Source organism: Podarcis erhardii (genome assembly GCF_964252035.2).
Source record: "Podarcis erhardii genome assembly, chromosome: 8".
NCBI lineage: Eukaryota > Metazoa > Chordata > Lepidosauria > Squamata > Lacertidae > Podarcis > Podarcis erhardii.
Window position 1 is genome coordinate 73,571,365 of NC_138499.1, and position 25,422 is coordinate 73,596,786.

The window sequence follows — 25,422 nt, forward strand, 5'->3', positions numbered from 1 at the left end:
TTTCCAGAGTAAGACAAACAGCCTGCATTTGTTCATAATGTGTCATTTGCAGTAGTAACGATTCCACAACTGACATGCTCTAACTCTGCCTCCACCTCCACCCAGCATCCCACTCTACTCCTGTCAATCATTCTTCCACTAGGTCTTCTGTTACTTGCCTCGTATCAGATGTTACATTGCTCTCGTGGACCAACAACATATTAGGAAGATAAAAGACAGCACGAGGAAGGTCTAATGTTTTGCAAAGTAACTTGATTCCTGCTATTTTAAGATGAAGGGGGAAAATCGAGGTAGAAAAATATATTAAAGCAGGCATAGGCAAACTCGGCCCTATAGATGTTTTGAGACTACAATTCCCATCATCCCTGACCACTGGTCCTGTTAGCTAGGGATGATGGGAGTTGTAGTTCCAAAACATCTGGAGGGCCAAGTTTGCCTATGCCTGCATTAAAGTTTAAGAAACCCACAGCAGGGCTATGGAGGGTGGTCTCAGAGACCACTCCAGGCGTGACTTGCCGCAATACTGGGTTTGCTTTAGTCTCTCTAAGTGATTTGTTTGTTTCATGTGCTCAAAACAATTTGATGCATTGTAGTCACAAACCTACGGCTGTCACCATATTACCTCAATAAGCAAGATATACCTTTCGTTTGGCATTCTGGAAGTCATTTTTTTTTTAGTACATACAGGTGTTTCGTCTCTCTTGTCATTAGCTTAACGTTGCTTACAGAGTTTCCTTGAATGTATATACAAATTTATGATCACCGCCAAGAAAAACAGATTCAGAAAGGAACTATTTTATGGCGGCGGGGAGGGAATGCTGTATCTGTCCCTAGACATAACTTGGTGAAACATTTCATCTCAAAGAATACATTGTAGTGCAAGGGGGAATCGAGCACACCTTGGACATAAGAGGACTGAAATTGTATGTAGAATACTCTCATTTAAGAGAGTTGTTGGAGGTTGGGGTTTTTTGGGTTTTTTAGATCATGCATTCAGGTCTGAATCAAGCACAAGGGATGTTTTATTCCTTGCGAACAGCTTGACAGTTGGACATAACTCCCTCCTCTCCCCCAAGAAGCTAAAAAGAGGCAATACTAATTTCTGTAGAACAATAGTGCAGAAATCGAAAAACAGATATTGGAATCCACACTTCTCTAGCCTCTCTTCTGTCAGACAGGGCATTAACAGGTTCAGAAAATGTGCCTCTGGACTAGATATGGTCCTATTTAGGTGAAAATGGATTCCTGGGTTCCTGGAACATGGACATTATGTGATAGGAATGCTTTCACTTTTAAAAGGTCTGCAAAAACAAAGGGAGATAAATCACATCACATTTTCAGAAGCCAAAGGATGTTTAACAGCATAACACTATTCACTGGAGTAATAGCCCTTGCTCTTGTCATTCCTCCGAGTTCTTATCACTGCTATTTTTATACAGACACATCTTGAAAGGGAGAGATGATTAATAAGCACATACCGGGACCAGCATTTTCTCTCCAGTATCGGGTGGCGCTGTGGGTTAAACCACAGAGCCTAGGACTTGCCAATCAGAAGGTCAGCAGTTCGAATCCCCGCAACGGGGTGAGCTCCCGTTGTTTGGTCCCTGCTCCTGCCAACCTAGCAGTTTGAAAGCACGTCAGAGTGCAAGTAGATAAATTGGTACTGCTCCAGCAGGAAGGTAAACGGCGTTTCCGTGCGTTGCTCTGGTTCACCAGAAGTGGCTTAGTCATGCTGGCCACATGACCCAGAAGCTGTACGCCGGCTCCCTCAGCCAATAAAGCAAGATGAGCGCCGTAACCCCAGAGTCGGCCACGACTGGACCTAATGGTCAGGGGTCCCTTTACCTTTACCTTTATCCAATGATAATCCACATTGATAAGTGCAAATGGATGCATGGAGGACAAGGGAGGGCGAAAACAATGCCAATGTTCATTTGGGTTTTTGGTGGTTCTGGCAAGCTCAATGGGCAAAATAAATGGATGACAAATTAGAACATCACTGAGTGGCACGGGGCTGATAGTCCGGAGGTTAGCAACACAAGAATAGGCCTTTTCTGTGGTGGCTTCCCATTTGTGGAATGCTCTCCTCAGCGAGGCTTGTATGATGCCTTTATGACCTATTTTAAGGCACCAGGAGAAAATGTTCCTCTTCAGCTGAATAAACAATGTATGGCCTTTAAAATATACAGGACTGACAAGATAGGGTGGGAGAGCTGGTATAAATTACTGGGGTTTGGTGCTCTGAGTGGGGCCCCAGCGACCAATTATCTTGCAACTATTTCATGTAATTCTTTACAAAATATGTCTTTCATGTTCAATGCACATACAATTCTGAATAAGGGTTTGCAAGCTTATGGCATGCGCTGAGCATTTCCGAGAATTCACAACTCTACATGAACATTCGCTTTTGCACTTTGGCAGTACAACATTGCAGTGTCGTCTTATCATCTTTGTACGTTTTAGCAAGTGAACACCATGTGACTGCAACAAAATTGTTGAGTGGTACGCATTATTGTGGTGCTACACATACAAGTTTAAAGTGTACAGTTAGTTCAGCAACAATCGTCTGGGTGCTTATGGAACCTCAGTTTTTGAGCATCTCAGAAGCCGAATGATTCAGATCCCAAACGCCGAAAACCCAGAAGTAATTGCTTCTGTTTTTGAACGTGCCTTGGAAGTTGAATGGCTTCCAAGGAGTGTTTCTCCATTTTTTCAATGGATTTTGCCGACCGCTCATTGATCCTCAGTTTCTGAATGTTTCAGAAGTCAAACGGTCTTCTGGAATGGATTATGTTCGAAAACCGAGGTTCCACTGTATTATTGACATTCACCATTGGGATCTTAATATCCCCAACAGGTACAAATACTATCTTATTATTAACATAAAAATGAGATCATATCCCAGAGTAAGGATTTTTAGCTGGTTCACCCTTGCTGGGTGGGGTTTACTTTTCTTTTTTCACTGGGTCCCAAACCCACTCTCAGCAGCCCACTCTGTCTATGAAATTTTTATGGTGACTCTCCTCTTTTCATTGCTATGAAAGCACCCTTACACAATTCTAACCTACCAAGATGAACACAGCTCACTGAACTATCCTAGGAAAGTCAGCAGAAAATATGTAGTTTGTCCAACCCCATGTCAGTTGCCATATACAGAGAATTGGGTTCAACTCTGTGCATCAAAAGTGTGCAAGTTTGCTACAGAATTTAAATGGCTTGGAATTTACTAGTACCTATGTGGTACTGTCTGAGAACCAGCAATGTGGATGACTTCAGGAAACCTGGTGAACTTCAAAACACTCAATATATTCAGACAGTGGGAGTTATCTCAGTTTAGGTGCACATTTTAATAAGGTCCCTTCTGAACAAATCAGATACAATATGAAGAGCCCATCAGCTTTTCTCATATGTTAACAACTCAAAGGATGAATCTTAAGCAATGAATCCGTTAGCTAGAGGGAAATGAACAAAGGGATTTTTAGATCTCCAAAATTTGTAGCCAAGAACAGACAACTTGTATGGCTCTGTGGGCTTTTTCTGCCTCAACTCAGCTGCTTTCTTGTTTTAACTCATGCATTTAGTCAGGTTATTGTACTCCTCCTTCCAGCAACTCCCACAGCCAAGCTGGTGTCAAACGTACTGCTCTGCTTTCCTTTGGACCACATTAGTGAGGCCGGGTGGGAGGTGTTGTCATCTGGGCAGCCCATACACACAGCCCAGGCTTGCACCCCTTGAAAGATCACATTGATGCTAATGCAGCAAAAACAGTGTGGGAGGCAGCAGTTACCAGTTTCTGCAGCCACTGTGGGTGTTGTGATTCTCCAGTGGTTTGGCTTCACCCCTGGAGGCAGATTCCATGGTCTCTCAAGACAGACAGACGCCAACAAAAAATGCATCAGAGAATCATCATAAGCAGGTGAAGTTAACCCTCTTTATGAATAAAGGTTAAAAAAGCATTTCAAAACTGACGAGGCATCAGTCATAGTGGGCAGCAGCTGGTATTAATCTTGATCATATGTGCCCACTCACCTGAGTCACTCTCAATGACGCAGCAGGTGGCAGCTGCCAAACAGAATTAAATAACATTCTGAGATGGCCCATGAACCCAAGTGAGTAGCTATCAGAATGGATACAGCTTCCTTCTTACAGCCCAGTTTCAGGCCAGACTACAAACAAGGTTTGCACAATCGAATTCTGAACTATTTCCTCCTCCTTTCCTAAGTGAAATCTTAATGTGCCATCCTTCTAAATGCCTTGTCAGTGGGTTTGTCAGCTCCTCAGCAGTACAGCCGCCACCCTGACTGATGACATTTGCGCTGACATTGTCTGCCTTCATTGCTAGTGTAACTTCATGGTTTGTGACATTGCAATGACACAGTGGTCAGTAACCCCCCATTTTAAGTACTTATCTGCTCAGACAGCCAAGTTTTAAGACACGGCCATTAATGTCATATTTATTGCAGTGTCGACTCCCAAAATGTTAGTGGCCTACTTTTGACTATGAAGTTTTCCCCCCTTCTGCCAATATTTATCATACAGTTTCATGTTACAATATATCTCCCAGACTGGTTTCAGATGAAAGCTTTTAATGAAAATCAGTCTGAGTGTTAACGAAAGGTGCAGTGAGTTTCTTGGCGAGAAAAGTGGCTAACAAATATGAAAAATAAATAAAGGCTGTGTTCATACAAACAGTTTATTTCAGGCTGACTCCTGCGCTTAATGAAGCTTTGCTTAAAGTGTTGCAGCCCTGATATAGCGATCACACACACGCACAAAAAAACAACACTTAGCGTCAGTCCATCTGACAGACTTAAAATCCTGTTGCTCTTTGCTCTTTCGTGCCATCAGATTTACATCCCTGGCATGGAGGACATGACATACATTTGGTCAAATACACAAGGTAAGAATATATGGTGATGGTGATTATTTTTTTCCCCAGAACACAGAATCAAGGTTGCTCACAAAAAGAGAATTCCTATAGGGAGATAAAAGGTAAAGGTAAAGGACTCCTGAATGGTTAAGTCCAGTTAAAAGTGACTATGGGCTTGCGGTGCTCATCTCACTTCAGGCCAAGGGAGATGGCGTTTGTCCACAGACAGCTTTCCAGGTCATGTGGCCAACAGGACTAAACTGCTACTGGCGCAACGAAACACCGTGATGGAAGCCAGGGTGCACAGAAACGCTGTTTACCTTCCTGCCACAGCGGTACCCATTGATCTACTTGCACTGGAGTGCTTTCAAACTGCTAGTTTGGCAGGAGCTGAGGCAGAGCAATGGAGCTCACCCTGTCACATGGATTTGAACTGCCGACCTTCTGATCAACAAGCCCAAGAGGCTCAGTCGTTCAGACCACAGTGCCACCCGCGTCCCTTTATAGGGAGAGATGAGCATGCCACACTACAGTGGTACCTCGGGTTGCAGACGCTTCAGGTTGCAGACTCCGCTAACCCAGAAATAGGACTTTCGGTTAAGAAATTTGCTTCAGGATGAGAACAGAAATTGCGCAGCAGCGGCGGCAGGCCCCATTAGCTAAAGTGGTATCTCAGGTTAAGAACAGTTTCAGGTTAAGAACGGACCTCCAGAACGAATTAAGTCCTTAACCCGAGGTACCACTGTATATGCATTTGTTGCTGAATTTTTGAGCCAACACAAAAGGGCAATACAATATTGTTGGCTTGTGTGACTTAATGGCACATCAAGCCACTGTAGCCTTCTTAAGTCTTTCATTATAAACTATTGTGATAACTGCATATAAAAATAATGGCAGAGACATGAAAACAACTACAGCGTGCTTTCATGTCACTGTGCCGAGGCAGACTAAAGACGCTATATTGAAATTGAGAAATCTGATCACTTTTAAGCCAATTTGCTTATTTTTCATGGGTTAGCTCCTGATTTGGGATTGACAGCCTGAAATTAGCTCTATAAAAACTCCATTAACATCAGAAATGTAACACTCCAGTGTGCAGCTGGGGCATACCAAAAAAAAGAAGCAACATTACTAATAAAATTTTACCAGAAGAATATGTAATACTAGAATGCCAATACATTCTAATCCCATCCAACTGTCTTCAGCACATGGTAATGATGCTGTCAAATATGCAAATATAGACTGTAGTACACATAACAGCTTCATTTAACTGTACTTCAGCAGCAATTTTAAAACATTTGTATAGAACAGCGGGATTTATCCAACACATCCCCAAAGAAGTTCATTTAGATTTGTAGATCTTTTAATTTACATATCCAGTAGTATGTAAGTTAAACAATCTTATTTTTTTTACTAATTCACCATATGTTGCTTGGAAGCAGGGTTTCAATAGCTTCAACTAACCTTAAAGGTAAAGGTACCCCTGACCGTTAGGTCCAGTCGCGGATGACTCTGGGGTTGCGCGCTCATCTCGCTCTATAGGCCAAGGGAGCCGGCGTTTGGCTGCAGACAGCTTCCGGGTCATGTGGTCAGCATGACTAAACCACTTCTGGTGAATGAGAGCAGTGCATGGAAACGCCGTTTACCTTCCCGCCGGAACGGTACCTATTTAACTACTTGCACTTTTGATGTGCTTTTGAACGGCTAGGTGGGCAGGAGCAAGGACCAAGCAACAGGAGCTCACCCTGCCGCGGAGATTCGAATCACCAACTTTCTGATCGGCAAGCCCTAGGCTCTGTGGTTTAGACCACAGCGCCACCTACATCCCGCCCACCTAACTTTACCTCCAGCCTAAATCTGAACCATTTCATACAGTAGGGTTTTTTTGCTGTGCCATTAGAGATAGGGAGGGATCTGGCAAAAGGCAACTTTGAAGCAAAGGCATCACTCAATCACATTCCCTAGCAATGTGTGGATTGGTCTGGGGGTCTGCTTTGGAATCTGCACAGTGCTAGATCCTCTGTAAAACTTGTCCAGTGCCCAGGAAGCATTGGTTTGAGTGGTTTTGTGTTTGACCTGTACTTTCTAGGCACAGGTCTGAGAGGAGTACTCCTTGTCCTGCAACTTTTGCAGTGAAAACCTGCTCTTTAGCTCTAAAGTGGAATAAAGGACAATATGTGGGAAACCTGTTGCTGTTTGCTCTGATTGAGCACTAAAGAGCAGTTTTCCACAGGGGAAAGCAATGAGACAAGAAGTGGTGTGAATAGCCCTTAAGTTCCTGTGACCTCAAGTTTTAACCTGTTGAGAAGTGAGAAAGATTTCCCTCTATTTAGTCTCTTAAATTTAATTAGCTTGATTTCTTGAAATAAATGTTGGTGGAAGAGAGAAAAAATGGAATGAATATTTTATTTAAGTCAAGGAGGCAGGCACACTTTTTTCTAATTTTGCATTTTTTTATTGCAGAAGCCTGGTAAATATTTTACTAATTGTTGTTTGTTATTTATAATGCTTTAGCAATTATCTTCGCCAATTTGTCTAAATGCATATTAGGAAGTTCAGGAAGAGTTTGGACCAATTACAGCAGACTCTTCAAGCTAATTACTAGTGTGGGTGAGTAACAACGGCTGTGCTGATTTTTTTTTACCATTCTCCATCAATTAATGATAAAAGAAACTGGGACAGCATGTGAAATGTGAAGCCGCTGCAATGTGTATCTGCAAACAATCCACAAATGGTATTATATCCCAGTGAGACTGATACACATGATGGCTAAATGTCCCTAGAACTGCTGGAGGGGTTGCAGTCAACAGGGCACTTATATTCATCTGTGGCGGGAGTGTCTACAAGTATAGTAGTAAGATTTTGAGATGAGATACTCAAAAAGATGAATGCCATACTGTATCTGGGCACTGTCAAAATGTCAAAATCAATACTGCTATTACTGGTGGTTTTTTGGGAGGTGAGGGTGTGGAATGTACTATTTAAGGAGTTGGTTAGATTCACACCAGTTGCTTCCAGACCTATAAGAACACAATCATGGAAGAGCAATAGGACTTTTACAATAGATTTGAGGGGAACTTTGGAAAATTGCATTGAGAATTGCATGCATAAAATCCGCATCACTAAGGGACAAGCAAAACCATTTTTATTTTTTATTTTTGCAGAATGATTTAGGGTTCCCCTCCCCAAGACTGGTAAGTCTGTCAGTACAAGGACACATCTAGCCCAATACAATGATTTGAAATAATAATAATAATTGATTCAAGTATCTTGAAATTATCATCAGATAACATTTTCCATGATGCCTTAACTTCCTTTGTTTGACAAATATGAGAATATGTTTTCTTGAATATTAAATCCACAATGAGAAATAATATTTTATTAGCTCAGCTGTCAGACCTGGAGTGTTCTTTGTTATTAGTATTTTTGTTTTGTAAGTGTAGTTCAGGCTTCCTCAACCTCAGCCCTCCAAATGTTTTTGGCCTACAATTCCCACGATCCCTAGCTAGCAGGACCAGTGGTCAGGGATGCTGGGAATTGTAGTCTTAAAACATCTGGAGGGCCGAGGTTGAGGAAGCCTGGTGTAGTTTATTGTAGTTCTCAGCACATTATACATATTTGTATAAAAATACTGCCTTTTAAAATTAACAAAGGGGAGGGGAAATTTCACTGAATTTCTCATACGTGGGATGTGTGTGTGTTCAACTTACTTTACTTTTGAGGTAGCAGAGGAATTTAATAAGTCACCTTTTCCCATTCAGCAAATCATCTCCCTTATGAACGGCATTCTACAGCCTTCCTGGATATGCACATTTACTGAAAACCAAATGACATCCTTGCTGGGGTTTTCTATAAGCAGTGCGCTTTTTGGTTTTTTCCTGGCAGCACACAACAGGACACAGTACTGGTACCTCGTTTGTTTGTTTGTTTGTTTGTTTGTTTGTTTGTAGAAAAGTAGCACTGCTTCCAGGAGATGACAATGGCTTGAATCAAAGGCTTTCCAATGTGCTGTTCTTCTGCCACAGATCTTAGGCCTTTCATTGCTGTCTTCCTATGCTTCAGTTAAACCCAGGGAAGACATTATGATGTAATTCCTCTCTTGGGACTTCCTCAGGTCAAAAAACAGGGGTGGCCATGGAGGCTACAGAGCAATGGATGGAAAGACTATACAGCCCCACCCCCACTTCCAGTCATCCCAGTGTCACACCCACTGGAAGAGACAGAGAAGCAGAAGCCTTTTTGCTGGGAAAGAAAACTTTTTAAGAAAGTTTTGGAGCACCCTAGAATTGATGCTTTTGAATTATGGTGCTGGAGGAGACTCTTGAGAGTCCCATGGACTGCAAGAAGATCAAACCTATCCATTCTGAAGGAAATCAGCCCTGAGTGCTCACTGGAAGAACAGATCGTGAAGCTGAGGCTCCAATACTTTGGCCACCTCATGAGAAGAGAAGACTCCCTGGAAAAGACCCTGATGTTGGGAAAGATGGAGGGCACAAGAAGGGGACGACAGAGGACGAGATGGTTGGACAGTGTTCTCGAAACTACAAACATGAGTCTGACCAAACTGCGGGAGGCAGTGGAAGGCAGGAGTGCCTGGCGTGCTCTGGTCCATGGGGTCACAAAGGGTCGGACACAACTAAATGACTAAACAACAGAACTGGTAACTCCACTCACCGTGCACATGCTAAATAACCCTGTAGGCAAGCAAACATGCGATACCACCTCCCAGTACCCCGCCAGGCTGTTAATATGTCTTTAGGGAAATGCCTGGTAGATTTTTTAGATTAAGAACAGTCACAATCTGACTGTGTGATTTACAGCTATAAACAAGAAGGTGACATCACTTTGAATGATTAATGCAGAAGGGCGCGAGCGGATGTCATCTCAAACTTAATGCAGCTTTGCAGCAGTTATGAGATGACAACATGTTAGAAAACAGCACTGCTAAAATTATAACCGTGCTTCTTCCTTCCAGACTTAACACTGCAATGATCTTGTATTATTGATGCATTCCAAAACAGTATCTCTTTTAGGACTGGCGAAGTTCAACCACTTTCCCATCAGGAAACCAAGACCAGGAGATTCTGGTGATTTTGTGTGTGTTTTTTTTACTCTGGATTTTTAATAGTCTTAGCCTCCCTGCTGCCACCCCTCCCCAATTCAAAAAGCAATATGCATTATGTAACTTATTTAACAATATGTTAACTTGCCTTACAATGTAATAAGCCAATGCTGCTTTCTTTGGGAGCTAGGCTGCTCACTTTGTGGAGTGGGGTCCTGGACCTCTGTGCCACAGTTCTGCCGTGGTGGCAAAACAGTATTTTCTGTAAGTCTTACATCTGAGGGAATCAGGGAAGCATTTCAATGGGACTTGGTTGAGAGTGACCTTCTATCATTTCTGCCCTTGTACACGCATGCACAAAGCTACCCTGTTCTTCACAGCCTTATGACATTTGTCCTTCCATAATTGTTTACAATTTAATTCACATATTCCTTTTTAATGAAGGCTTCCCAGCCCACAGGAATAAATGTGATTCCACAGTGTTCAGCACCCCTTCATCTTACCACAAACCAACTCATTCTTCCCAGTTAAGCTAGAGTTTCTAAGCAGCTTTAGAACTCAATTTCCCTTTTTGCCTCCTGCTATGCACTTTGTGCAGCAGTTTATTTCCTATCTTTAAACAATCTCTCCCTCCCTCGTCCTCTCAAGGTATTTGACATCTCAGCCATGATCAATTGTGAGCTTGCGGGAAAAGCTTGAGAACACACACAAAGACACTAAAGCGAAGTACACAAATGGCCTGGCCACAACAACTTCTAAGCACTTGCACACAAGCTAACTTCTAAACTAATGGAGGGGGGAATTCCATATTTAGCATTTTGAGCAGCAGGATACTATATTAAAAGCCTTTCTGCTTTTGAGAAACTGTTCAGAACTGCAAACAGCGAGGAGAGATTTCATATGCAGATACATAACCACAAACAAGAACTTATAGGGAGCTCATTTCTGTAGATAATAATGATAATCACAATAACAAAATGATAGCATATGAAAGCTTGCCTGGTCACTTGTAACAAAACAAAAAAAGTCTCTAGTATGGAGATGGGTCACATACCCTCCAACAATTCTCCAATGAAAATAGGGACATCCTAATCTACATCAAGAAGCTTCTCCCATGTAAACATAAAGGTAAAGGACCCCTGGATGGTTAAGTCCAGTCAAAGGTGACTATGGGGTTGCGGCGCTCATCTCGCTTTCAGAGCGAGGGAATCTGATGTTTGTCCACAGACAGCTTTCCGGGTCATTTGGCCAGCATGACTAAACCACTTCTGGCACAACGGAACACTGTGATGGAAACCAGAGCGCACGGAAAAGTTGTTTATCTTCCTGCCACAGCAGTACCTATTTATCTACTTGCACCGGTGTTCTTTCAAACTGCTAGGTTGGCAGGAGCTGGGACAGAGCAATGGGAGCTCACCCTGTCATGGGGACTCGAATCGCCGACCTTCCGATCGGCAAGCCCAAGAGGCTCAGTGGTTTAGACCCCAGTGCCACCCGTGTCCCTCTCACGTATGATCTCATGGCACACAAATGCATCATATACCTGTCACCTTGAGCCAATTACATTATTATTAATTTATTTTTATCATTGTTTTTTATCATTACAGTGGTACTTCAGGTTACGTTACATTCGGGTAATGTAATTTAAAGTTACGGACGCGACAAACCCAGAAGTGTATACTTCCAGGTGTCGCCATGCGTGTGTGTGCAGAAGAACTCTGCACACTTTGCACATGCGCAGAAACAGCGCTTCCGGATACAGACTTTTCAGGGTAAGTACAGACCCCCAGTACAAATTAAGTTCGTATCCAGAGGGTCCACTGTATATCCTGCCATTTTCCCTGACAGGGACTCAAAATAGATTATAGCTGAAATATTACTTCATTCCATTTTTCTGTTGAAGGTGTTGTACATTTTCCCTCCCATTGCACATTTTTTCTTTACAACAATCCTGTAAGGTAAATGAGGCTCAAGGTGACAGCCAATTTCAACCTCCTCTCTGGAGGCAGGCGTTTGGGGGAGTATTGGGATACCATGGATTCCCTACAGATATTTGCTGCACTAGGCATGGAAACCTTTCCAAAGGTTGTTCCTAACCTCACCACCACCAGCCTCAAATGATTAATGTAGTTTGGCTGCTGGGTAGCAAGCTGCCATCTCAGAATTCTGCTGGTCATTCTATCCTTCATGGTCAATACATTTAACAACTTAGACTGATAATTTAATACACTGAACACAACTTTGCTTTTTTGACATTTAGAATGGAAATGGTTGTTTCAGGAATTCTACCCGCGACATGCACCTGCCCTACTTTATATCTTAAAAACACTTCAAAACTCATTGGTTCAACATTCATTTCATGCCTGAGCATATTCTATTACTATTAATTATTTTTTTGAGATACATTCTGAAGTTTCCTCTCTGTTTCTGGCTCATTTATTTTTCCTCTTCACCATCAATTAATCTACCATTTTTCTTTGTCCTTCCTCTTTCTCTTCTTTAACAATTTTATCTATTATTTATCTATTATAAAACTGTAAGTGCAGTTAACAAATGACAGAGTTGTTTGTTTTATTGCGCTTTATTGATTTGCAGTGGCTAGCAGTGTAGGCACTAAACAAGTACTATTAACAACAATATAGTCTTTATTGTAATATGACACTAGGCATATAACATCTATAGAAAAGAAGCCCATAATTTTCCTTAAATAACTCTATGTTAGAGGCATGCAACAGCTGGCCCATGGTATCTTCTGATCTCTCTTTTGGTAACATCTGGAAATGCAAAATGTGTGATGAGGCATTATTGTGAGTTTTTCCAACAAATAAAGCAGTGGCTATTGAAGAAGTGCCAGAAAATGGGACCGTGACTAAGTGGGAACAAGACGTAGCAAATAATATACTGTATATATGAAGACTAGGAAGGGCACAAAGGTCTTCTTTAAATATGAATATAAGGGGAAATTGTTCTAAAGCAATGCTAAGGTGATATATAACTCCAGAAATACTAAGTAAAATAAATAAGAACTAAGTGTTGGATATATTTGAAGATACTATTATTGCATGCTGTGGAAGTGCAATTTGGTATATTAGGTTATGAAATCCCATATGATCCTCTATTATTATGAAATTATGCTGATGACTCAATAAGGAAAGAACACAAAAAACTATTTTCATACATAGTAGCAGCAGGAGGAATGCTGTTGGCAAGGAAATGGAGGTTTCATGTAACACCCATTATTAATGAATGGATGAATAGATAAAATTTGGGAATTCACTTCAAAGTCTAAGCTGGCACATTTTTCTGACATCAAAAGATTCAGGACAAAGTTGAAATAGTTTTGTACCAAATTGGATCCCCTTTCTTGAGCATTGTCAAAAGAACTTCTCCAAAAGATGCAGTACAGCTTTGAAATGTTCTGAATTTTAAAGGACCGATTTTAGTTGGGTTTCTCCATCTTGCATTGTTTTTGTACTTGCTTTATAAGCACTGGATGTGATTGTTTTTTTTATGTTCTTAAAACATAATATTGTGACGTTCAAATGCACAGTTGACGAGAGAGAGAGAGAGAGAGAGAGAGAGAGAGAGAGAGAGATTTCAAAATAAATCATCCCACCTTTATTATCAGATACTTTACTAATTAGTTTCAGACAAAGGGGTAGTTTGCAGATGCATGTATGTCATGTGATTTCTCATCATCTGAATGCCCACTAATTGATTGCACCTTGCAACTGAATTACTCAACTGATTGCACTGATATCTTAGGGTTGCAGAGGACCCTGAAGGTCTACTCCTCTAATCTAATCCTTCTGCTAACTTAAAAACAAAACAAAAAACCCACAACTTAAGCATCCCCCAACAGGTTATCCAGCCTCTGCTTGAAAAACCTTCAGCACAGCCACTGGCTGTGTATGCAATTGGTCTCATTGTCAGAGTGCTTTACCATTGCAACCATTGGTCAACTGAAATCTATCCCAGGTATTTTAAATCCAGTATGTCTAGTCCTGCCCTCTGGAGTAACAAGGGACCAGTCTTTGCACTGTTCAGAATGTGCACATCTGGTGTTTGATCTGTAATGGCTTGCTCACACAAGTCATCGGTCCTGAATTATGCATCAGGCACCTAATTACGAAAATGTATTAATGAATCATGCAAACAGTGATACAAATTCAGATGGACACCCCTGACACTCATAGGTTGATTTTCAACTGCCATACTCAAAGCAAACACATCAACATAAGTGGATTAAATTTGATTTTGGTGCATATACTTGGAGTTTGACTAACGCTGGGTATGACCCATACAGTTTTCATCTTTTATTTGTGCTCCAATGGAAGACTTATTTATTTAAAACATTTTTCATCCTACCTTTCCAACAACTGGTCTTCAGAGCAATGTGTGCCCTTTGCAACTGAATCAATGTCAGCATTATTTCTGGATTATTTTATTTTATTTATTGAATTTCTATACCACCCTGTTCTGTGAACCGGCCTGAGATCCCTGGGTATAGGGCTGTATATACATTATAATGACAATGATAATGATAATGATGTTGTTGTTTAGTCGTTTAGTCGTGTAATGATAATGATAATGATAATGATAATAATAATACCTGGAGATTTCAGGGTGGTTTACAGAATAAAATCAAAATATAAAACCACAAAATACATAATAAAAATAAAAACCCAATAACCCCCCCCCCAAAAAAAAACCCCACCACATTTTAAAAGGGCATAGGATGTCAATCAAATCAACCAAAGGCCTTGTTTAAAAGGTTTAAAAGGGTTTTTTCTTTATCCAAATATTTATGATGTCCTAATAATGTCACATGACAGAGAGGTGCATTGCCATGCCCACCTGTCAAAATCCTTTGCATGGGGTTCCCAAGCTTGGGACCCACAGAGCAAGGGGCATTGAAAGCCCTTGGCTTTGAAAACATTGGAAACATGCCTGGCAGGTGCCCCACATAAACATGGCACAAGCAAAATGGTAACAAATGAATTACATATTAGAAGTAGTCAGAACTCAATGAAGAAATTGCAAAGCTTTATAACCTTCACACTCCAGGTTCCTTTATGCTTTCCCACTACCTCACAGAGCAGTAAAGTAGTACACTGAAAACAGAGTAATTCACCCCTTTTCCTCTTCTTTTTTACAGCGTAAATGGTTCCACCGTCCCTGCAGAGCTTAGCGTACCAATTTATTTCATTATGAACAATTGCAGTCTCACGCTTGAGTCTACAGTTCTTTACATACTCAAAAAGCATCTTTTATTAGCCATTAAAAGAGCTCTGCCAGATAGTAGTTTAGATCTTCTCATTGATTCATAATCTATTATGGAATTTGTCATATGAACTGTTGCTGGGTAAAACGACACAACTGTTCATTCTTACATTTAGCGCTAACATTGTTAATGTACTACTGTATTTTTTCTTTCTGTTACAAAATAGATTTTCCTTATGAACTTTGTCAACAATGCATGTGAAAACAGAGAATACTGTAAAACTTCACTGTACACATCCAGTAACCTGAACACTTTAGGTATATTTAATTAATTGCATGAGGTATGCCCCATTGTTCAAGATCGTCATAAGAAAGAAATATATTCATCCTACAATCAGCTTAAAAGTTGCTTTGCGGTCTTTTTTATTTAAACCATCAGTAGTGCAATTCCATCCTGGCTAATTATTGTCCTTTGTATTTCTGATATTTTTTAATGATCTGTGATATTGTGTGTGTTGATGCTGGTCTGTGACCGTATTAATAAATTCATTCATTCATTCATCCTGGCTAATGAGAAATCTGTCTCTTTTGTAGAGGTCTGCCTTGCCCCAGAATGTTCCCCAGCGTCTCACAAATCCAAAAATCTCCTCTTGACAACCCGTCTCTGTCATTTTATGGATCAATGGTCTCGTTAGACAGTAAAATGTGTGTTAAATTGCTGTTTTAGGGGGTGTTTTTCATTGTCTAGAAAGGATCAATCCATTTTCAATTACTTTCTATGGGAAAGCATGCTTTGTTTTAAGTCTTCTTTGTTTTAAGACAGGACTTCCGGAATGGATTATGGTCTTAAATCAAGGTACCACTGTACTCTGGAACATCCCCATACCTCTACTGCTTTCTACAAGAAATAAGACCCACTGGGTTTAGTAGGGATTATTTCCAGGTAAGTGAGTAAAGGCTAGTAGCCTCAGTGTGGGATTGTGATAGGATTTACTTGCAACAGTCAAAGAGTGAGCTTTGCATTTTGTTACATTTGGTTTCATTATAACCAACGGGGGTGGGGACGACTAAATTTAACCCACTCTAACTCATCCTGCATGTATCTCAATCCAGAATGCCACCCACTGAGAAAAATATGGCTGCATTTTCCAGGCCTTCAATTTAACCAGTTTTTATACAAAGCCAAGAACACAACATAATGTGAAGTGCATTATAGATAGCAAAGTTTTCAGAGCTTGTTCAGATGACCATTGATAAATGACACTCATATGTTGGCTGCCACAGTCCGGCAACCCTATTCAATACATTTAATAGAGAAGTGACAGTTACACAACTTGCCCAGTTATGGGAAGACACCCGATTCAATCTTAAGCCAGGCTCCCTCTCTGCCAATGAAAACCAGTGACTTTGTACAACATTTCACAAGCATCTGGTTTTCAACAAACCAACTTTCTCCTTCTTCAATTCCCAAATGTCTAGGGATGCAGATGCCATGAGAACCTCTAGGGTTCAATTTTTGGAATAAAGATATTTACAACTACAGATTAGCATCCCAAATAAAACTGCATGTTTCCAAACTGTTGTTGTGGATCCATGGGGGGTGGGGGAAGGGAAAAAATAAGTCAACAGAACACAAAAGTGCTCTTTTAGTAACAGTCTTATGTCATCTGCAGCAGCAAGACAGACAACATTTGGACAAGGAAAGGTAGGAACACAGAGAAAACCAATTAATATTTTGAAAGGGGCTGATCTTACGGTAGGATAAGAACTGAGAAAAACATTTGAAAAATGCCACCCTTCTGAAAATTATGCATTCGCTTTTGTGGATAAATGCCCTGAATATGAAATATTTTTGGTAAAGCAGAAATATCTGTAGAAAGTATTCACACATTCCTGCAAATGACTTTCCCTGCTAATCTGTGTGATCTTAAAAGTGAGATTATCATGTCTACCCAACCATACACATGAGATGTAGAGGTCTGTTAATACACAAGACTAATACTTTATGTATGTCTGCTTGTTCTTTGCCAATTTTTGAGGCCTTTTTTGGAGGGGGGTTGAATTTTATTACAGCTTTTATTATCAGTCTTCTCTTGCTACAGAAGTAGAAACTTCAGGGCAATGTACATAAACAATTTGTGCATTGAAGCCAAACATTTTTCCCCCTAGAGACATTGCTAGGAATTACCTCCATGTTGTCTCCACTAATTGCTTTATGCTTTTATCCACGGTTTCCAAGTCAACAGACCTTTTTATCTTTGAGAAAGATAATTAAAGGCCCAATTTTACTCTCATTCACATTGGTGTAAATCCTGACCCATGCAAGGCTGCAGGAAAAAAAAATCTCCCAGGATAGACACCTTGCATAACAGAGCACAGTATAATATAGATAGTCAAAGTTCAGAAAAGCAAGCAGCAAGGAAATAAACTTTAGCATTTATGTGGGCATTTCCCCATGTGGTTTCAAGTTATATATATTATCTCTATAATCCTCACCATAACCCTGTGGAGTAGGCCAGTATTATAATTTTCGTCATATTGTGCATGACAGTCGGGTGGCTCCCCTGAGAGAGTTAGGATGAGAGAGACATTGACTTTCTTAAATGATGAATTCATCTAATCCCACATTTGAAGTACACCATCAAAATCTATGACCAGGAATTCAAATTCACAATGGTGCTGAAATATTCCCCACTTAGATGTATCCACAAGGGTAGCACTGGCTAGTACTTAAACTACTGCCATATTTCTATATGCTGATGACAATGTAGTGTGTGCACACTCAGAAGATGACGTCCAAGCCATCCTAAATATCTTCGCAGAAGCTTATGAAAAGCTTGGTCTATCCCTCAACATCCAAAAAAAACCCCAAAGTGCTGCACCAACAAGCACAAAAACAGCCCCTCTGCAGCGCCACAAATCCAACTCAATGGTGCAACATTGGAAAGTGTTGGTCACTTCTCCTACCTGGGCAGTTATCTTTCCACAAGGGCCGACATTGATGCTGAAATCCAGCATCACCTGAATTCTGTGAGTGCAGCTTTCTCCCCAATAAAGTGCAGTGTGTTTGAGGACTGGGACATTCGCAGGGAAACCAAAATGCTTGTTTACAAAGCTATTGTACTACCAACCTTACTGTATGCTTGTGAAACATGGACCACTTATAAACGCCATCTCCAACTCCTCGGAAGATTCCATCAATGGTGTCTCCCAAAAATTGTACATATCACTTGGGAAGACAGGTGAACTAAAGCCAGTGTACTGGAAGAAGCAAAAATCATCAGTCTCGAAGCAATGATTCTTCAACATCAACTTTGTTGGACTGGTCATGTGGTTCGGATACCTGATTATCATCTTCCAAAGCAACTACTCTATTCTAAACTTAAAAATGGAAAGTGTAATGCTGGTGGTCAACAAAAGAGTTTAAAAGACTTCCTCAAGGGAAATATTTAAAAAATGCAGTATAAACACTGACAATAGGGAAACAGTAGCCTGCAAGCGCTCCAACTGGAGAACAGCCTTTACCAAAGGTGCCATAGACTTTGAAGACGCTCAAACTCAGAAAGGAGAAACGTTCTAAGAGGAAGGCACATTTGGCAAACCCTCACCATGATCAACTCCAGCTCGGAAACCTCTGTCCCCACCGTGGAAGGACATGTGGATCCAGAATTGGCCTCCACAGCCACTTACGGACTCACTGTTAAGACCGTGATCATGGAAGACAATCTTATTTGGCTATGAGTGCTCGCCAAAGAAGAAGAAGATACTACTAATATAAATCATTATTGATTCAATGCTTTAATCTTTTGGGTTACTACATAAACCTTAAATCTCCTTGATATTTCTGCCAATAAGTTTATATGTGAGCTTGGTGGTTTTTTTTAATCAACAGACAAGGGTCCAGTTAAATGTATATATCTTCTGAGTATGCTCCTCAAAAGAAAGGGAAAGAGGGTATGTAAGCAAGACAAGGACAGAGAACAAGTAAAAATTCTACAAAAATTGATAAGATATTGCTGTTGTCCCTCCTTCATGCTGGACAAGGTGTATGGCCTCTGGCTGAATTGCCAGAATGCCACTCCCCTCATCCCCACCCAAGTTGCTAGACTACAACATCTCTCTTCACTGACTGTTGACCATGCTGGCTAGCATTGATGGGAGCTGAATGAGCACAATGAGGATTCCAGCTCCTCCTTAAATGGTTGAATTCACCAAAACACATCACTGAACCTCAACGGCTTTCTCCATGAATGCTCCATGGCCTCTGTAATGATCCACAACTAGCAAGTGGACTTAGAGCCTCTCTTCTGAGAAGCCTGAAAATGGCAGCCCCCACCTGCCCATTTCCTACTTTGCCCCAGTACCTGTAGAATGGCTGAGATGGCTTGGGAGACGATACCAATGCAGTTTCTTTCCATGCCACCTGGAGGCAGCATGAAATGGATCCACAGAAGAGCAAGAACCATTATCAGCAATATAAGAATCAGCTGTCAAAAACATGGCATTAATGGGGGTTGCGGGGAGAAGCAAAAGCAAGAGAGTGAGGGAGAGAGAGAGAGAGAGAGAGAGAGAGAGAGAGAGAACACATTGCTTTTCAAAGCTGTACAAAATGCCTTGAAAATCAAACAAACAGATTCAGAGTGGAGAAGCAACAGCAATTATGTTTCATGATCATGTACACAGTTGTCATGGGAAGCTGCTCTCAACTACCAAATACTCAGATTATTATTCCACACGATGAATCCTCTCTTGCACTCATTAAGGGGAGTACCAGAGTGAGAATAAAGTGAGGGAACAAGACAGCAGCTTTAAGAGGCTCCCTTCTCCCTGCCCTCAGATAAAAGACCCAAACACGCCCTGTGTGAACAAAATCTGCACCAATTGCAAGCACAGCAAATAATTACAGTTTGGGTTTCCAGCTGCCCATTTCACCTCAGCTTGTTCTGGCTTTGCAGCGAAGTGAAGGGGCTATTTTTATTATTATTATTTCAAGCTCTGCTGCCTCTGTATCATTAATTAACCATGCAGGAGTTAAATGGTTGCGCCACCACTTCTGCTCTTTACAATGTCATTAGGCAGCCCTCCAGAAAAAAAAAGTAGCCTCTGTAGAGCAATCTAATTAATGTGAGACAGGGCAAAACCTGCACATTACCCAGCTCTTCAAATGGTCACAGGGGATGCTGACAGGAGTATAAGTCAGTTGTATGATAGCACAAGTGTTCAAAGAATCAAGCTTCTGGAACCTGACACATCAGAAGGACTAGAGTCGACCTGCGCTTGAGGATGCATACCTGAGAGTTTATTAAGCAAGACATTTAGGAATATTGACTTGGGCCTAATGATCTGTTCTGAGAGGATGGGAATGAATCCATTCTCCACTGCTGTTTGCACTTAGGTAGGTATGGAGGTTTGTATGAGGATTTATGGGTTTGGGCCATACCTGCATATGTTAGTCATTTCAAGCTGGTGGGAGCTGAGGTAACAACAATCTTATATGTTTTCCTTTTATGCCTGTTCACCAAAAGCACTGTTTTACTCATCACAGATGATTTAGCAAGTGGCTATTTTGAAGTCCACTCCACTTCATAAATCCATTGTCCAAACATCACAGTAGAAGGTGGCATTGATTTCAACACTGGCGGTTGATTGATTGAGGAGTTGTCATAAATCCTGAAGAGAAAACTCCAACAACTTAAGCAGATCCAATTGGTTTCAAAACATATTGTTTCACATGATCAGGTGACCACAGCTGGGTTTCACATTTGTCACATTCACTAGTAAATGTGGGTGGAAGGGGAAAAATTCCTTTGGCCCCAATTCATGGCATAGTTCCTCATTTTTGTCATTAACTGGTTCAGAGCAGTGAAGCCCTGTATTCTCAACCTGATATCTTCCAGAGGCTTTGGACTACAACTCCAATAACATGATGGGATTTGTAAATTGCACAGCACCAGGACGGGGAAAAGCTGGTCTAGACATTTGTGGCCACACTTCTAATTTTGGTATCAGGACCAGTGCAATCTGTTCTGGAAGGAGTTGCACTCGTTCTGCAGGAACTGGTTTATAGTATGGGAGTACTGGAGGATCCAATCTGTGTTTGGAGTCCCACTGGAGTGCCTAAGCCCAGCTTTGGCTAGTTTGCCACCTATGTCCATTCCTGGACCACAACAGCCTGGCTTCAGCTGTGCATACTCTAGTGACCTCCCTTTTGGACTAATACAACATGCTGTATATGGGGCTACCCTTGAAAATGGTCCGAAGGCTGCAGCTAGTGCACAATATCATCTCTAGGTTGGTGATAGGAGCAACCTGATGGGACCATGTGTCACTAAACCTGAAAGCAGCACAATGGCTGTCAGCAAGGTAGCTACCAGATTTGATTCAAGGTGTCAGGACTAGGACATAAAGTCCTAAAAGATCTGGGGTCCAAGTACCCAAAAGAGTACTACCCCCTCCAATAGAAACCATCTTGTGCCTGTGTCTCCTTCATTCAGGAAAAATGTTCGCCCTGGTTACCAGGTATTTGATGGTTTAAAGAAACTGTTGCTGGCAACCTTGGTATTATTATTAATAAGGGTATGTGACTGCTTTTAGGACTCCCTGTTGTTTTTCAATGTCTTTATTTCATTTTATTTGCCTTTTTAAGAGCTTATCTGCTACTCAGGGCTCCTGTGGGAGGAAAGGAAGGACAGAAAATTATGAAAGAAATAAAGAACTGGGTAGCCTTCCTCTCCCATACAAGAAACAAGAATGGTATCTGTAAGGAAAGTATGCATGTTCACACATGCAAGTCCATCACCTGATGACAAAAGAGTCACAGGAAAATCTGTGTAGGTGAAACCACAGGTAAATAAACCACAAGATGCAACATTCGTATCAATGTGCAATGGATAGTTCAAAGTATCACTTAACACATGGCAGGCAGGTGAGAGGATATGTGCACATTATCTACACCCCTGATCTACACCCTGATTTCACAGAACATGTGTATACAGTGGTACCTCGGGTTAAGAACTTAATTCGTTCTGGAGGTCTGTTCTTAACCTGAAACTGTTCTTAACCCGAGGTACCACTTTAGCTAATGGAGCCTCCCGCTGCCGCCACACCATTTCTGTTCTCATCCTGAAGCAAAGTTCTTAACCCGAGGTACTATTTCTGGGTTAGTGAAGTCTGTAACCTGAAGCATCTGTAACCTGAAGCGTCTGTAACCCGAGGTACCACTGTATATACTACAAGTGTGTGCATAATGCAGGGCTCTTGCCATGTGATAATGAACTCTAGTAAACAAGAGGTTTCTTTCAATCATATAGATAGACTTGCCCAGTCTGTGTATATGTCAACCCCTGTTAAGAGTTCTAATTTTAAACCAGCCCAATTATCCACATATCCCACAGGCAGCCAGGAGCAAGAATGTCTTCACCTTTTTTAAAAACAAAAAACAAAAAACAAAACCTTTATTATTCACATGTCTGCAGACCTTGGACAATACTTCAGAGCAGAAAACATAAATATAAGTTTGGTTACCAAATAGCTATTCTGAAAACATAACATTGCATTTGTGCTTTTAATTTGGATGAGTGAAGGGTAAACAAGAATGCTAAATCCCACTGTACGGCAGGAAACTTCAAGGAATTTTCACAATGTAAAAGACAATTTCAACCTTGAAAACACACATGAAGCATTTTCAACTCATTTGAACTCTGAATTGATTTCTGCTAAACATGACTCAAGGCTACAAAAATTTTATTTAAGTTACTGTTGCATCATCTGTCCCTCTAACAAGATGTCAAAAATAGCCTCTGGTCTACCTCCAACTGAGTTCCTCTTATCTTTTCCAGAAACCCATCTGCTACATCAATGAAAACAGACTTCACTTCCAAATGTATTTTAAGCATGTGTATTGAATCTGATTGTTACCTAACATTTCTTTTTTAAAAAAGAAGAAGTGAATGCCACAAATTAATCTTACCCATGAATATTTGGATTAAGTAGACACATAAAAGCTATCCCCTTACCCCATGTTGAAGAGAATTTAACTTTAGGCTTCCTTTGGAGTGCAACTAGTAGGTAGATGGAGAGAAAGTTCTGCTTCGTAGATTTTGTTTAATCAAGTTTAGATTACAATTAACATAAGCAGACAACTTCAAAGGATTTTGCATTCACAGTCCTGAATTTGGAAATTCCACTTTGTTTATAAATCCTAGAAACACAAATTAAAGGACAAACCAAAATCTTTCCATTCAAGATGTTTTATTTATGGATTTACTTACTCTTGCTCACTAGCTGCGGGGGTTTAGTGGGTTTAGCTATTCATCTCAAATGTGAGGTTGTAAAATACGGCATTTACTGCCTCAGAGTTTAAGTAGGCTGAGGACTCCCACCATGGTGTTCCCAGTGCCCGGAACACCCCCTGCAGCTCTGCATTCAAAACCACCTCTCTTTTTCAGCTGCTTTAGCCCTCATAGATGTTAAGGGCAACAGAAGTAGAAAATGGTCATGGGTTCCCACATCAAGTCCTGCCTCATTGTTGCACGGCTCCTTCTAGCTTCTCCGTGCTTGGTGCAATTACTGAAGCAGGGAGGTTCTCCATTTGTTTTTTGAAGCCTGAGAGATCAAGGTCCTTCATCAAGAACACATGGAGCCCCCAAAAGTAGAAAAGGGTCTCCACTGTAGGAGTTACAGATGGGTACGGGGAGGCTGAACATGGGAGGAGAAGGGAGGATGAAAAGTGCAGTTCTGTAGCTCTTTTCTACTCTTGTTGCCCCTTTGCAGCTGTAATATCTAAAGAGGGCTGAGTTATACAAAACTATACTAAGTAGTAGGTCCATATTCTTTCAAGCAAGGAGTGGAATGAAAATTTCCAAATTTCCCTTGATGAACACACTTCACTAGAAACCGAACTGCAGAAATACCAGCTATCACTCTAGTAGCCTAATTAGCAATGTAGAGTTATTAAATAGGCAATTAATGTCCCAGAGATTAATGTCCTGCTGGAGAGATTTGAATTAAATAGCTTTTGGACTCATAGTAAACAAAGGGGAATTTTTCGCCTAGATATCGATCCAATCTGCAATGCTCCAAACACAACCTCCTTTCACATGGAAGCTCATTTGAATTTGGCTGATAAGTCAATTCACAGAAAGTAGGATCAAATGGTTTGGAGAGGCTACATATTCTACAGGAAGATTTAAGATTTTGGGAACCTTAATCGACCCTAGCAACATGCAAAGCAGTTTCTGCTGGGTTTTCTCCATTGTCAGAGGCAGTTGTGCTTCTGAATATCAGTTGTTAGAAACTACAGGAAGGAAGAGTGCTCTGGTACCCAGGTTCTGCTTATGGGTTTCCTGCAGACATCTGCTACAGGAAGTGTGGCAAAAAAAACCCCACAACCTTTTTAAACAATATTTTGTCATCTCCATCCATTTCAAAAAATGCTATAAGTGAAACATAATAAGCCAGTTATTTACAAAATAGAGAGTCACAGCGTGATCAGTGGAACTCACATAAATAGTGAAAGGATTAAGGTAAAGGTAAAGGTACCCCTGCCCGTACGGGCCAGTCTTGCCAGACTCTAGGGTTGTGCGCTCATCTCACTCTAGAGGCCGGGAGCCAGCACTGTCAGCAGACACTTCCGGGTCACGTGGCCAGCGTGACGAAGCTGCTCCAGCGAACCGGCACCAGAGCAGCACACGGAAACGCCATTTACCTTCCCGCTATAAAGCGGTACCTATTTATCTACTTGCACTTAAGGGTGCTTTCGAACTGCTAGGTGGGCAGGAGCTGGGACCGAACGACGGGAGCTCATCCCGCTGCGGGGATTCGAACTGTCGACCATGCGATCGGCAAGTCCTAGGCGCTGAGGTTTTACCCACAGCACCACCCGCGTCCCATAGTGAAAGGATTAATAAGGCTAAAATGTTTAAAAGTACTCCCCCCCCAAAAAAAAAATACAGAGTCCTTTCTGTTGGGGATAATTCAGACTGAAATTCCCCAAAAAGGTTATTTATGTATGCCATTACTGTTGTTAGCCCAAAAATGGAAAACGAGCAAGGTCCCAACCAAAGAGGAATGACAACTTAAGTTGACAGAATATGCACAGCTTGCAGACTTAACATATAGAATAAGAGAACAAAAAGAACATACGTTTAAAGAAGATTGGAAAACGTTTATTGAATATATAGGAAATAACTGTGTACAGCTGAAAACGCTGGCAGCAATAAGATAAATTCAACAGTGTAAATAAATTTTGATGCATGTAACGATGGAA

The 25,422-nt window shown here is 41.1% G+C and overlaps 1 protein-coding gene and 2 long non-coding RNA genes across 3 annotated transcripts in view; 1 reads left to right on the plus strand and 2 right to left on the minus strand.

Moving 5' to 3' along the window:
• CDH10 (cadherin 10) overlaps positions 1–25,422 on the plus strand; it is a 410,273-nt gene that overhangs the window by 20,841 nt on the left and 364,010 nt on the right. The window lies entirely within an intron of this gene.
• LOC309348130 overlaps positions 1–25,422 on the minus strand; it is an 88,545-nt gene that overhangs the window by 15,731 nt on the left and 47,392 nt on the right. The gene's annotated exons all lie outside the window — the stretch shown is intronic.
• Positions 1,005–6,415, minus strand: LOC309348165. Its single transcript, XR_014159255.1, has 2 exons — positions 4,030–6,415; positions 1,005–1,301 (listed from the first exon to the last, which is right to left on the minus strand). It is a non-coding gene; the product is annotated as an uncharacterized lncRNA (long non-coding RNA).